This window comes from Falco cherrug, chromosome 13 (assembly GCF_023634085.1).
Source record: "Falco cherrug isolate bFalChe1 chromosome 13, bFalChe1.pri, whole genome shotgun sequence".
NCBI lineage: Eukaryota > Metazoa > Chordata > Aves > Falconiformes > Falconidae > Falco > Falco cherrug.
Window position 1 is genome coordinate 30,712,087 of NC_073709.1, and position 16,077 is coordinate 30,728,163.

Below are 16,077 nucleotides of genomic sequence, written 5' to 3' on the forward strand. Positions count from 1 at the left end.
TTCACTATTTTCCTCTACAGAAGCAAAATAAAGATTCCTGGTGCTATGAATTACTAAGAAAAGAGCCAATTTTCAAATAAAAACATTAATATGAAAATCCTAAAACATAACCTATTTTCTTTTTGATATAAATTCTGTCCATCAAGAAGAATCAATGAAAGCAAGCTTATGGAATTTGAAGTTAATAAAGTATAATGACTCCAAGTCTTGTCTTTTTTTTTCCTCCCCTACTAGTTACATTGTAGACAGAAAATGTCTTTATACTACATTAAGGAACAACTTACCTAAGTCAACTTCATTCTGAGAAAATAAATTAGTGGCTTTTAATATTGGCTGCATTTAGAAGGGGCTTGTATAGCACTTCCCTAACCTTCTTCCAGAGCAAAAATAGTTAAAATGTTTTAATTAATCCATTTTTCCTTGAGAAATATTTCCTTTACAATGTTTTTAATATAACTCAACATTGGCTGCATCTTTCTCGACAGCTGGTATTTCCTTAACAGAGAATGTCTCAAATGGTTTATGTATGACATTCTTTCTAAAATTCATTTCCTTTCTGTGTAAGAAGTTAATACATCAGGAAAAAAGAGCATGAATGTTTCATGCCATGTGGGATATAACAGTTCTAGAGTTTTGCTTTAAATTAGCCCAATAATGTTTTTGTAGAAATATTATTAACGTGGCTGAAGCTTTGACATTTGGAAAAAGGAAAAAAACTTGCCCACAACTTTGCTTCTCTCCAGATCTCATTCCAACCATGTACTTCACTTACATTCTAGCTCTTCAGTAAATGTCTGGTGGAAATCTTAGTTAGATTAGAAATCTTAGCTCTTAGTAAGGTTCAGCTCAGGGAAGAGATGTTAAGAAGCAAATAATCATCTAGTTAAGAACAAGAGATTGATGGTTCTATATCAAATAGCTCCCAAACCAGAAATGAAAGTTCTGCCTAACTTCACTCCAAACATTAAAATCATTCCAGACATTGAAATCAGCAGAAAAGCACACCATAACCTTTCTTAAGAGAAGGACAGACATTGAGGTCTCACAAAAGATGCAACTCCTAAGTGTGGGCCACTCCTGCACACAAACACCAAATCCCAAATTCTTAGGAGCTGGGAGACTTGCACCAGTTGCATGCAGAAGAACTAAGGTCCCACATGCAAAAAATCCTGGGAAATGGCATCGTTCCAGGATACTGAGACCAAACAAAGGCATTTGCCCTACAGTCTGTAACGTATACTCCCTGTAAAGGTTGTAAACCCTTAGCTAAATGGCTGGAGAGCTACAGCAGTAACAGCAGTCTTTAAGTGATGAAGAAATATCTGTTAATAATTTCTTTCTCCTCCTGTCATGTCATAAGTATTCATTAAAATATTACTCTTCTGCCAGATCAGATGATTTTCAGTACTGATGAAAATTTTCATTCCAAAATATTCTGCAGCCTGTGGAAGTCCATATACGATATTTTGCAACTCATATTTTCTATTTTTTGTGTATCTTCTAGCCAATATGTCATTTTCTGATACTTCTAGTAAATATCATCTGTGTTAATACTGTAGATAAAGAATATCTTGCACTGAAGTCCAAAGCTACTAGACAATTTCCCTAAATTTTAAGGTTTCTTTATGTTTAAGAATGAATTACATGCTTCTAAACTTCAGCAAAAGCCTGTCCTAAATATGCCTTTTTCAGCTATTTCTGTATTTCAAGGCACAGTGAGAGATGATTGAGACTTTCTTTCTAACATGGAAACTCATTTTAGCATTCTGCTCACAACAATGATACCTTTTGTTCTGAAAGCAAGCTTAATTCTGCATGCCTAGCACTGATGATAAGAAAGCTATGGACAGTATGTGCAGTGCTAGTTTGCTTAACAGGTATTTATGGATGCTTTACATGAAGTTAAAAAAGAAAAAACAGCCATATTTACAGCTGGTAGACAGCCACTGTTTATGTGTAAAATGAACAAGACTTGGGATCACAGGCAACACGGGAGTAACTTAGAGCTTCCCTTAAAGAAAGGGAAGTGAGTATTTGCCACAGCCCTTCAGGGACGTGGCAAGCGCTGTTGCAGCAAGTGCTGTTGCAGAAGGGCGATGGTCTGCCAAGCTGCAAAGGCGTAGAGAGAAGGCAGACCATAAGAAAATCATACTAACACATGACTCTCACAATCAAAGCTTACTAAATCCTCTCAACTTTTCATAAGGTTCTTTCTTTAAAGTAACAGCTATTAGTATATTTTCAAACATATTCTACTGCACAAGGGTGCTGCATTATCACACTCTATTGTTCTTCCATAGGCTAGCCTACTGCAATTACTTTAACAAATAATCCATTATTTTAGCTGTTTTCCCTTTAGACAGAAGATAATACACATTTCTGTGCTATCAAGGATCGTTTTAGCAATATCCCTATTGTGACCACTCAAGATACATTTGCTTCTGCCTATAATTAATTTCCATACTACCATAACTACAGAGCCTTTGTCTCAATTTTACAGATCAGTCATCTCTCAAGGTCCTTCAATGACCTACTGTAATAAGAACACACACAAAAAATATAGCTATTTAACCCTTGACATTCTCACAGGCATTTGTCATTCAAGAAGTGTTCAGTTGGCAGACAAGATAAACACACAGCACTCTCACTGTCAAAATCCAAATGAGATGTGTCATTCAGTTAAAGCATTGTCTTAAAGTGGGATTTTTTTGTTGCTTAGTGGAGCTGACACTGCTCAACACCGCATCCCTGTATCCTACAGGGATGCAAAACTAAATGCGTCTCAGTATTTAAGAAAGACACCAAGGTTCCTTCTTCAGAGTAGGACTGGGATACAGTAAGCACAATGCCTACCTTTATTACAACGTAAGTAAAAACAGTCTGTGAAAAAAGTTTTTACAAAAAGAACTATTCTAAGTAAATTTTGGAAAGTGGGATCTAAAGATACAAGTATTTATGAGAAAATAATGAAGTATCCATTTTATAGCAGACCCACACAAGTACTGGAAATAGTGGGTAAGTATCAGGATTTTATTTAAAACTTGGTATTCAAGTGAAAATTTAAACCCGATGTTCTCAATAGAAGAACACACTCCTCTAAGCAAAGCCATAATTTTGAGACACACACACCCTTTGTCACTTTCAATGGTTAGAAATAGATGAGCCTGCAAAATGCTTCTCATAAATCAGATTAACACACAAGTATTTTTCTAAGGAAACTCTAGCAACTCACAAGTATTTTTCTACAGAAACTAGTGCAAGATCTGTCCATCTCATGGAGACAGCACAAAATGCAGTAAGATCAACCCTTTCCTAAAACAATCTATCCCCAAAGTTCAGAAAGATCCAACACACCCAAAACATTACATTCCATCTTCCTAGATGGTCTGCAATTATTTAAGATTAAACTAAACCAAATATCCCTCCTTCCAAATGTGAAATGCATACCAATTCCCAGAATGTTAATTGTTTCCACTATTATGATGATGAATTATACATAATTAGTTCACTGGCAGTGCATCATTTTTACTCGTCCCAAATCTACTGACCTGGGCAAAAGGCCTTGAACGTAATTGCTAAAATTGTTTTCTTTTTAAGGGAATTCACTAGTTCAGTGTGAAAACGCTACCAAATCTTGTCAGCTTAAGAGGGAATACCAGAAGAAAGCTCCTGTCTATGCAGGAGGTTGAAAGGAAATTATTAACCTTACCTTACCAGACCCTACAGATTGGCTCCAACCTTGGCATGAGTGTATTACCTCACACTTTCTGAAAAGTTGTATTCAAATGAAAGAGGTATTCCATGAGTGGAGACTTAAAAAAATAAGTTAATTTTAAAAACGGACTGACTCCCAACAGAGATTTAACAGGTTAGTATTTCTTCTACTTGTTTTGATCCTTGAGAAAACTTTTGTAGTTTTCTTTGGCTTTGTAAGTCATGTTAGTAAGGACTTCCCTGGAGCAAGTGGCCCCAAACTCCAGCTGACACACAATCTAAAAAATTTACACAGCAGAACTAGGAACAAGTTCCGTGTTCTGACCATCACCTGAAAGCCAGTCTGCAATTTGGTTCACTCTGCAAAAGTTAATTTCCATAGATCAGTGTATGGTTACCACTGTCTCCTGGCTTTATCTTACCAGAAGAGTTAGAAGTTGTATCTCAGTGAGCACGAAACGCATAACTGCTATTCAGTGAGCCGAATGCTTGAGAAATTCCCACTGTATCACACAAATTCTGGGTAAGAGCTAGCCCAGTTTATGAGAAAAATTGCCGAGCGAAATTAAAAAAATGTTTGTTCCATTTAAGTTTCTTAGAAGTAATACCACACGCTGCAGCAATTGGAAAAAAGGTAAGCTTTACCAGTCATTGATAAATTTACAATTTCTTACTATTGCTATAGTATTATCAGCTTTTTCAAAACCAATGTCCTTTACATTCTAGCAATCATTAAAATCACAGTAACAAACATGATCTTGATAGCAAATGGAGCTGATCAGCTGAACAGACACATGATTACTGTAAGATTAAGTATTAAAAACCAGAAGGATCTAATCCTTCTAGCATGTGAATAATAGCATAAAGGATCTGAAAATCTAAATCAGATTTCTCACAGTTCTGTGTTCAAAGCAGGACGGTGTATCTTTTCCAACATTGTATTTATTAAAGAAACAGCATGTCAAAGTTAACCAGCACGTCTCACACAAAAAACACACTGCATTCCATATAACGGAAACCCACACAACTCATCTCTTAGGACATTTGTCCTCACTTTCCTCTTTGAAAGCATCTCATCCTGCCTGTGATCAGTAGAAATGGTCTATTTGAAGAACAGTCTGCTTACAGATTAACTCCCTGGATCTCTGAACACTGCCAACTGGAACACCTTCTGGTTATAGCAAAGATGGTTTTTTTCCTGCATTTAGTTAAAAAAACAGGGATATAAGATTGGTAACGCGTTGCTGCAGGAGGGGCGGGGGGTAATACTTTTTCTAGAAACTGCAACTACTAAATGTTTAGCAGTAATTCAGGGAGTTGTAATAGCTACCTGACAGATGCAATTCAGACTCATTCACACGTCTGTTTTGGAATACAAACAATGCTTTACAATTGCTTTAAATGTATTAACCATTTCAACTTACCAACTGAAAACGGTAACTATACCCTACCTAAAGAAGTATAAAACAACCAATGAAAACTTCAGTAATCTCCAAAACAACGTTTGCATGGAAGTCTGGAAGAACAGCAAGCATTGTACTTCATTTTGATGTTGTAACTTAGCTGCCTGATGAGTGCAATTTACAGTTTCTATCTGAACAGCTACCTTTCAAATTTCAGAAGCACAGTATGAAGTGCTTTCAGTGGTATTTATTACAAAGAGACTACTAGTATCAAGTCACATTTGAGCCAGTCTATAAATGTTTTCTGCAAATAAATTTTAAAAACACTTCAAAAGCATTAATCAGCTTAAAAACATTCATTTCTGCACATATTTTTCTACATAAACTATATCACATTAGGAGAACATACTTTTTAAAATATGGTTCAAGCTAATTTTAAATATGGTTGGAAAAGTTTGGCCTACACTGATTAAAATCTATATTTAAATGAAAGGAAAATTTAACCACAGAAACTGTGCTCATTTTAGAAAGACAAGCATATCACTGCCAAAGTGCTGTCCTAAGTTTAGATTGCTGTCTGACTAAAACATTATAATTACAAGAAACTAAAATGGATTTCTAAATGTTTCAAGATGAAACAGCCATTGGGTAATTTGCAAGATATGCAATTATCTTCTGAATTCAAACAGATAATGGTAATGCTTGATCTGAACAAATGCAGGCTGTAGATTGTTGCTCGTGTGAAAATTGGTGAAATCGATTGTTAAAAATCGATACCAATGCTAGATAAGAGTAACCATAATGAAACCTAAGAGCAAAATAACCAAGTGATGTGGAATTAATTACTTGGGCATAAAGAATTTTCTTGGGGGGTGGGGGGTGGGGGGGTGGGAAGGTTTTGAATATTTTATCTACTGCTTCTGGCTCTCCAAGAGCTGATCAAGCTGAACAGAGGATTCTCAGCACTTTTACCACTGTTGAAACCACACCAGTGGCGAGAGCTTGCGTGAAGTGCCACATACGGCACGTAGCAAAACTAACATGTCTACCTTAAAACACCAGAAAGGGTCCTTCTAATAGATTTGAAGGGTCACACAGCATATTTTCTGTTACTTCGCAATTAATATTTGGGTGGATTCATTATCATACTGGCCATGCAAGAGTTAAAAGGGGGAAAAAAATAAAAACATGATCACATGCTAATCCCAGATCTGTATGTTCATTTCATGTGTAACCACAATAAATTCCAATTACTTTGAACAGTAAGTTAAATCTTGCTCTGCAACAACCATTACCAGTTTGATGCAACTAACAGGATTTCAGGAAAACAAAGTAACTCCATTCCTTTGTACAAATTACAATAGTGTGTACTTGTCAGCACCTGCGCAGCCTGCTATTCTTTGTCTTTGATTTGGCAATGGTTTGGTTGTGTGGGTGTGAGTTTTTTTCCTCCTGTACAAGCCTGGGTGCTTGGTTATCTTTTGACTCTTCGACTACAACCAGCTCCACCATTTCACTGATTTGGTGAAGGAGTACAAAACAACGAATCATTCATCCTTTAAAGTGCCCAGGAACTCTGAGCATGTCTCGGGGCACAGCAGTTTATAGGCACACTTCCACGATTCAAACAGTAATTTTGTAAGACTAGAGGATTTTCAAGAAAAAATAATTCTCTTCCTACAAGCCTTGTGTGGTGATCCATACAGCTCCTCCACACAGACCCATCAGGCAGCCTATTAATTCAGCCTTCATGGCCCCACTGAAGCTGCCATCAAAAGAGAAGAGCAAATAGATACAGATTTCGTTCAACCGTAAGACATGCTGGATGCCTTAAAAATAACAAAACCACCATAAGCTCAATAAGCAAGCACTTAAGATGAAGCAATACCTTTCAGAACCACTGAAATGAAAGCAATACCTGCTCCCTTGATACCAAAAATAACATAAATAGCAGGTGTTATAACAAAGGATGCCCAAAAATAAACCAAGAGCCATGGGAGGTTTAGTATCACAGATGCAAACATCTCTGGAAAGGCATGTTCAAAAGCAGCAATATGAAAAAAACACCAGGTTTTTTTCAAGGAATCCCTGGGGGGCAGAGGGGGGAATCACACACGCAAACCCCAAAACCTATGCCTGCTGTCAGATTAAAAGGAAATTAATTTTCTCAGACTCATGGAAGGATAGTGTGTGAACCTAGTGACGCAATTCATTTTGGATTGACAAGACTCCCCCAGTCTTGAATCACTAAGCATGTAAGAAACCCTAATACAAATAAATTAAATTAACTAAATTATGTTTATTACAGCAAAACAAGTTCACAAGCAAACTAGTTCAGCCAAGAGAAAAAGACTAGGAAAAAAAGACATTTTGTCTAGGTTTCATGAAGTCTGCTAACATTGCTCTCTTGCATCTCACTGTGCCATGTAGCAGCAACAATTTATTTTATAACACAGAAGTGTCTTTCAGGAGCAATTTGCTTTTTGGCCAGGTCAACAAAAAGTTACATAAAACCAAACTGCAAGCCTTTGCCCAAAATCAGGAGGGACCCGTTTCAAAAAGTCAGCTCTCTAAAGGTTCTGTTTTCCCCTCTCTTGGCTCTAAGCGCTGACCAAACACCACACATGCAATGCAAACAAGGCGGCTCTCCTCAGCCCATAGCTGATAAAACATTAAACCAGATTATGGAACTCAATACCACATACAGAACATGAGGAATCTTGTCTGTGTGTTCTCAGCACCACAACCTGAAGAAACAAGGAAGGGACAACCTTGAACAAGACTAAGTGGAGAACAACAGAACAAAGTAAGGAAAGAAAGGACAGAGGATAAGGGACATTGTTCACAAATGATGACCAGGTAGGAGGAAAAGCATAAACCGAGACAAAGACTGTGTGTCCCAAGAAGAAGCAGCCAACGAAAAAGGTGTGTTTTGGCACAGCAGAGGTGGGATGAATGGGAAGCAGCAGCACATTGATGGACAGGACAACTGACAGGAAAAGAGTGACAAAAATGAGACTGTCTAAGCAAAAATTAAGAGAGAAACTTTACAGAGAGAAGTCTGGGACAGATTCAAATAGAAAGCCAGCAAAAGGACAAGAGGATTTACATCTGAGACGGTTCAGGTGATTAAGAATCTAGCCCAGCATTATTAAAAATAGATGCTGAAGAAGTTGAGACTCTGCAGGAACAGATGAAACACATGACGGCCTGCCACCTGAGCAACTGCAGAAAGGATTTGCTGGATCAAGTAACCCTAACACTGCTAAAAACCCCAGGCAGATGTGAAGATGACACCTCATTACACTTACAGTTTTCTTTTCAGATTGGTTTTATGAGAAGGGTAGGGAACTCCATGAAAGAAAAACTCATCAAAATAAGGAGCTGGAACATACCACAATCAAGGTTTTCCTAAGCAACTTCAGTTTGGCTTTTACAGTAGGATACAACATTATTTTTCCTTCAAGATTCCTGCCTCACCAACTACACGTGGTGGACCAGCCCCTGGGGTCTAAATAAGGCTTTGTAAGAGACTTCCCTTTTTCAGCACAGAAGCTCTTTGGCAAGACGTGAATGGAGAAAGGACTCTGGAAAGAAGGGAAAGTTCCTTCACAGACTTACACTCCCTTCACTCTTACCACATATTCCCTACACATGGCTGACTACTTCTTTTAATCCAAATTTTTCAAAAGTTTTAAGTGTAGTCTTGATTTTTCTGAATGACCAGTTTGAGATTTGGTTTCTCGAGGTAGTTTCATGTTATACTTAACCCACAGCTGGTTTACATCAGTGCAGAAGAAACAGCTTTCATTCATATCAGCGCAAACACTCACTAGAATAGCTTCCATCTGACAGAAAGCCATCCCCATAAAACTGTTATATCAACTGTCCCTGCAACCATCCAGCCCCTAAATCCACTACAAAAAGCAGCAGTAACCAACGCCCAGTGATGACGAAGGAGTAAGACCACACTCTTCAGCTGCAGCCCACACTGACCAAACCACGTGTTCACACTACACCTTGACTTGCTGAGGAGCCAGACAGTACAGCTGCCACTGAAGCTTTACATTCAGAGTACTAGATAATACTATAAAGCCTGATTACAAAGTCAATCAACTCTTTTGAGATTTCTGTGTTCAGTTCACGACATACGATGGCCTTTCTCCTTGTTTTACCCTAGTTTCGTCATTTGTAAACTAAGAAGGGGCGTATAAGAAAAAGACCATCTGTTAATCTCACTGTGTTACAGTGCAATAAGTTTGTGCTTGCAAAACATTAAAATATCACTGTGGTAACTACTACTGAAACACCCAAGGGTCCAAAAGCAGAGAGTGGATGGTATCATCAGAACCAGTGACAGCTACTATGAAGCAAATGAGATATGGAAACACTTTGCAATCAATAAGCAAAATACACCATCCATTATGCGAGCATAGCCCCACTATATCCACTAGTGTAAGTGGAGATTAAAAAAAAAAAAAAAAAAAAAAGCCTAGTGACCAAGTACTGTATCACAGTGAATACACATAAGCATCAATGTGAAGCTGCACACACAGTTTAATTCTGGCATTTATTTTTAGCACTAGCTTTCTGCAGCCACAGTTCTGTTCTGAACAGCCGGGCTGTGAGAGGTTACATGCCCTGTCCCAATATTCACCTGGCACTTCTTACACAAGAAACCATTCAGGTCAAAGTTTAGCTTTGGGAGAGGGCAAAGGTAGCCCAGACAGCTGGGTACGCAACCAACAGCAACAGGGGGAGAAGCAACAGACACAGAAACAGGGAAAATCACCCAGCTACAGCTGACAAAACTGACTTATGTGTGTGTGTGAGCCCTAACAAGAGGCTCTGCTTTTCCCAAAAGGAAAGATACTGAGGATGAGATTGTACTAAGCCTCCGTTTATTCTTCTAGGTGTGATAAACATAGCAGCGCTGAGGTTTGGGGAACCTACACGTTTCACACACACTGCGCGGCTCCTCAGACAAGCTCAAGCGCTCTCCTCCCGCGGCTCCTCCTCTGGCATCGCCGCGGCTCCCTGCCTCCTACAGCGCAGCGACCATGCCTGCGGAGAGACGGGAGGCAGGTGAGACAGCCCGGCAGGCCGCAGCTCGCCCAGGAAACACCGGCAGGGCCGGGCCAGCGGCGGAGGCCCGGAGCCGCCGGTCAGCCCCGCCGCGCCCCGAGGGCCAGCCCAGCGCCCGCCCGGCCCGGCCTGGCCCGCCGCCGGAGCAGCCCTGCCCGCCCGCCCGGCCTCACCTGAGCGGGGGCAGCGTCACGGCGGGAGGAGGCTCCCCGCCCCGCTCAGGGAGCCGCCGCCCCGGGGAGCGCGGCCACGCCGCCGCCAGCACCCAGCCTCGCCAGTGCCGCCGCCGCCATGTTCCCGCTGCACCGGCGACCTCTGACCCCCAATCACTTCCGGTCACGGCTGTCAAGCCGTTGCCATGGCAGCGCTGTCGGCCCGGGCTTCCCTTAAAGAGGCAGCGGCCGTCCACCCCCTCCCACCCGCGTGGGTGACGGGCCCAGCCAGCGACCAGGTGGCGGCAGGAGCCGTGGAGCCCAGCCAGGGGCTGTGCCGCCGTCCCGGGGCTCGGCCCCGCCGCCCCCGGCCTCCTGCCCCCACAGGTGCCCCTCCCCACGGGTCACGGCCTCCCCCCCGCGGATCCCGGTGCCCCCGCGTGCTTGGACCCGCCTTGCCTGGAGGGGGGATTTCGGCCGGGCCCTCGGTGGTACGGGAGCCGTGTTCCGTGGGAGAGCGTGGCTTTGGGTGCTCGGGAAGAAAAAACACTCATTTTAATATAGTTGTTAGCAAAAAGGGGACAGTGATTCATCAGCCGCACAGTGCTGTACAAGTGGGAAAACCTAACTGCTGTTAGTTGTGGCTTTTGTCATGAAATAGCCTGTCAAGTGTGAGAGAAGCGGAAAATGATCGTGGCATGATTTCCACTGCTGTGAGGAGATGGTTTCTTTTAACTTTCCCTGAAACCAGCAGTATTTTCAGCTTTTATTGCACCGTGCTTTACTGCTGCTCACTGTTGACACAGTTAACCTTTTTGTACTCTTTCCACATGTATGTTTTTATAAGGTAAACAAATCTGGTGAAACCCCCAACCCAAGAAGGAAAACTCCAGGAGGTTTTAACTAAAGCTTTATGCTTGTGTAAAACCAAAGTGAACCCATGCCTGGCTGACTAGAGCTGCTGGATTAGGACCAAAGTGGCCCAGGCTGTCTCTCTGACCCCGCAACAATTTCACGTGCACAGGCAAACATGTCTCTTTGCAAAAATCCTGCAAATTACAAATACCGGGGCAAAACCTGATCTTGTGCCCATTTAGGGATGTGTTGCTTCACAGCCACTCCCCTGGTGGGATCCCTCTTTTCTACCACAGTTAGTTTTGAGGACAACATCAGCTTTTCTGAAGTGCCTACCATCATTCAGTGAGAATTTATTGCCTTAGTAAATACCCTTGTAGAGCTGAGAACCTTTCATCAATTTGGTCAATCCTTGAAATAAAAAAATTAAGGAATAAGCCTTCTGGGAGTCTCATCCTGAAACTCATAAAACTGTTGGAAATTCCATGGTCATCCCTGTTTGAGGGATCTCATCTGTTCATTCAGCCCAGAGAAGTCGGGGCTGAGGGGAGACTTAGCTGTTGTCTTCCACTGGTGGAAGGTTATTGAGAAAGTGGAGCCAGACTCTTCTCACAGGCTAACAGCAAAAAGATAAGAGCCATTGGTCCCACATTACAGCAAGAGAAATCCCAATTAGATATTAAGAAGGAATTCTTCAAACTGAGAATGGTCAAGGACTGGAACAAGCTTCCCAAAGACTTAGTCATCAAGGTTCCCCCCTCTCAGCAGCTCCAAAAAGTTCCCCATTCCATCCTAAAATGGATGTCTAAGCCCAGCACATGGGAAGCTGAAATGGCTGACATTGAGAGCACTCTTCTTGATCAGCTAGTTAAAGCTAGGTGAAATAAATCCTCACTAGTGCCTCCTGAAAGCAAGGACAAGGGGAAGGCAAACTGCAGAATTTTAAGTAGCTAAGCGCAAGACCTTAGGATGAAAGAAATAACATAGGCAGAATGTCTCCAAGGGGAACATGTGTCTTGGGCTGTCAACCATTGACAGGCTGGCTCCTGGGCATCCTCAAAAGTTTGAATAGAAATGGGGCATCTGCAGCGATGGCATCTGCAGTAGACCTCCTGCTACAACCCTGGAATGCTAAACAGAAAGCTGTCCCCAAATTATTGTACTGCTGTTGTACAGGATGGTGAGAGAGGTGAAACTGCAGCCATACCTACATGTGGCTTTCAGCATTTGTACTGCAGGGAAGTCGTGGCTCCTTTCATTAGTTCGATAAGCTGATAATGGGAAAAAATGCATACGGCTAATTGTCTCTCAGGCTGAAGCTCTATGTATGGAAGAAATCCACGCTAGAACGGGTTAATAAAATCTTGAGCAAGATTTTGTAGCTAAGGGGCTTTGGCACTCCAGCGTCTATCTCTGAGCACCAAAATGCAGGCCAGAAACTCACTGCTGCTTCCAGGGTGACCCTGGACAAATCACTCTCCCCATCAGTGTAGTAGGAATAATGACAATTTCTTCTTGCTGAGAGTGCTGTCAGGCGATAGTAATCAAAGTTTGTAATTTCATTAGAAAATGTGAAACACCATACAGCTCTGCTCCTTACAATGCCAACACCTGGCTATACAAACTTCCAGTTAAGATATTTTACTTACAGCTGTGGAGAAAACAATTTGCTAAGGGAGATAATAAGAAGTAACTGTGTTCCTGTTTTCCTTAAGGACCCCAAAGCAATTTTGTACTGTTTGTAGAGAAATCATTTTGTCTATCACATTGACATGCAGCCAGCTGAAGAAGAACATGACAGCTTTTCAACCGTTCACCGTGGCACCCTATTAGAAAATATAAAGGAGAATTTAATTTTCAGTTGCAACTACACAGGCAAAGTAGATAAGCACCTTGTGCTCTACAATCATATACTTCACACTGAACTTGTGTGAAGTGAGTTCGTGTAACCATTTTGTTAGAAAGCAAAAAGTCCGCTCAAGAAAAATACAGGCATTCATAATGCCCCTACAGTTTTTGTGAAAGTGGAAAGTACAATTTCTACAGCCAAAGACAACAGTGAGGGGAAGAAAAGAATGTTCAGTATTCAGCAAAAAGGAAGAATCCGGCTGACTGGAAATGTATGTGCATTTCAGAAGGCTTTGTTAAAATAATATTAAGGTACTGGCTTTACCTCCACAAAAATAATGCCATTTGAAGCTGAAGTCAACCTTTCAACATGTTTGAAGTAAAACAATATAAATCTAATTTAGCCATAAAACAATTCCTGTGGGGAGAGCTGGAAGCAGCAAGGCCTGATCTCCAACAAACTCGCTCCCTGTATCCCTCAGCCCACCTCCATCCCTGCCACATTAATGACATCTCTTCCCCACACCACGAGTGACAGCCCTGCAAAACAAGAAGCAGTAGGTGTGGGCTGGCCAGTGAGTACCAAGTGAGTACCAGCTGCCAAGAGAAACAATAATGTTTGCTCAGTGGGGGCATCGAACGTAGTTCTCGCTCCCCTGCATGCTGTCTGTATTAACAGATCCTGTAGGAACAAGATTGTTTCTGAGACTGCTGCCCTTCCATCGAATTTTAAATTCATCAAAAAGGTTCAAAAGCTATTGAAGGAGGACTTGCAGCCAGACTGTGAGCCAGTGTGCCTGCATAAGCAGTATTCATGTGGAGAAACAGACTGAAAAATTTATTTGACTGAAAAAAGAATTGACTACAGGGGTTGTTGTTGGTGGTGGTGTGATGTGTGTGTGTGATGTCAATGAAATCCTTTTTGGAATGGGGTGAAATTAAAAGTTATTCAGACTTTCTAGTTGTGCTAGCACCTGAGAAACAGAAAGTGAAAACAGGAAATGAGACGAGTTATCGTCCATCCACTGGCAGGACTTGGAAAAGTATGGAATGAAGAATGTAAGATGTTGATAGTAACACAGGAAAGAGGATTTTTCTGGGTTTTTTTAATTTTTTTGCCTATAGCTGGGGTAGGCTTTACAGAACATTTTTAGTGATATGATTTGCTTCCATCCGTTCTGTGTTGGCATAGCTCACCTGGATGATAAGTGGCATCATGGAGCTCATAAAAAGACACTAAGAGAGGGGAGACAGTGAGGAGGGGAAAGCATTTGAAACTAGTGTCACCAGCAACAGCAGTATGCCTAAAACATTTTGGGTTTTAATCACTGTTGCTTAGTTCTGTGTTTTACTCATAGACTAAGTCCCCTTGGGGCTTGTATCTGAGCTGCGGGAAATGATAGACCATGTGGCACTCAAAAGGAAAGAAAAGATAAGCAGTATGGAAAATATCTTTAAGCAGCCAGTAACGCCTCCCTAGAACTGCCAAAAAACAGCATAAAGAAAACTCACGTTCTCCTGTTCCTTGCAAAAGCCTCAGTCACTTGAATGAGGAGACTCTCACCAAGCTCTTGCTGCTGAACAGCCTGGGCTGTGCTTGCATCAAAAAAATCCAAATTGTGACCCAGGAGCTGCTTATGGGTCTGCCAGATCCTCCTGTTCACATGGCTATTTCCACCTCCTAAATCACATCAGATTGTGTTAAATGCTTTCCTAATGGTCCTATGCCATGTAAACAATTGCAGAATTAGCCCCAGAGATGTTATAAAATGGTAAACTGAAGGAGTGGGAAGAAGAGGAAGAAGAAAAGATTGTGTGACAGAAAGGGAAAGATGAGAAAGGATCATATAAAGGCAGGAGGTGGGAGGTCATGAGATGCTGTTCCCAAGGGCCTCAGCCCCAGAGAGCAGTGCTGATACCATCATCAGGGCCTCTGCTGTGTTTTTTCCTAAAATCCTTTTGGATGGCTCTGCCCTAATCTCTGTGCTCTGCCCTAACGCTCCTCATATAACTCATTTGCCAAAATTTCCATATCCACCTGGAATTTTCCTCTCTCTTGGGTTTTCTATGCAAATTTCACTGCCTGTGAGAAGAGCTAAGTTACTTGATGTCTGGATCATTCACCTTCTCGCCTTCATTTTCCTACTTTTCTGGAGGGTTCGAGATAAGGATATGACAAGCCCACATAAGAATTTTCACCTCTCCATCTGCTTGCAAAGAAAACCAGATATCTGAGCCCACATATCCTCTAAGGTGTGGAAATTTGCTAACTGTTCATAACATGCCTAAGCTGCACTTGTTAATTTTTTTTCAGAAACAGCAGAAGTAGAGAAGGGACCTCGACTCAAAAGGTATCAGCACAGCAGTGAGTAGAGATTACCGTCACCAAATCAAAACAGGGAAGGCAGTGACAGCATGGAAAGCTTGCACTGATTTAAGCTGGTGTAATATTTCTGGTGCCAGTAAGGTAGGTGTATATCTCTGGAGACAGACTAAGCTCGTTCTTATGCACAGCCCCAGGAACAGCAAACAATAAAGGCCACTGTTTACTGCCCTACAAATATAGTAACTGGCACAGGTGATATAATGTATTTAGCTGATTTGGGAAACACTGTGAGTTTGAATGTTTTTGCTATCAAATTCAAAAGGCATCTGCAGGTATAACCATGAAAGGCAATTCGATAAATTACTGGGGTTTTTAAACTCCCCAAAGCTAAAGAGAAGATGGATTTAATTCAGAAATGTTTATTTGATTTAGTTGCTGTTTGGTTCACAGGAGACTCCCCGCAGGGGCAATAAAAACCAAGGCTGCCTTTTTTATAGTGCAAAGATTTTACACTGCAGTCCTCTCCAGTCTTTTTAAACGTGCCCCTCTCTTGTTTCAAATACTAAGAAATTCCATTCATCATGACTCAGAAATTTCAGAGATGGAAATGATCTATTAAGCCCTATGATCCATCTCCTGAGCAGTGCAGAATTGCTCCCTATAGTACATTTGTATTTCTAATATTTTGTCCATC

General features: G+C 41.4%; 1 protein-coding gene across 4 annotated transcripts in view; it reads right to left on the minus strand.

Moving 5' to 3' along the window:
- LCLAT1 (lysocardiolipin acyltransferase 1) overlaps positions 1-10,534 on the minus strand; it is a 117,039-nt gene extending 106,505 nt beyond the window's left edge. For all 4 annotated transcript variants that reach the window (XM_055725575.1, XM_055725573.1, XM_055725571.1 and 1 more), the window contains exons 1-2: positions 10,376-10,534; positions 10,071-10,181 (exon numbers count right to left, since the gene is read on the minus strand). The gene's annotated coding sequence lies outside the window, so the exon portion shown is untranslated. The remainder of the gene's footprint in view (positions 1-10,070; positions 10,182-10,375) is intronic.
- Positions 10,535-16,077: the final 5,543 nt, after the last annotated feature.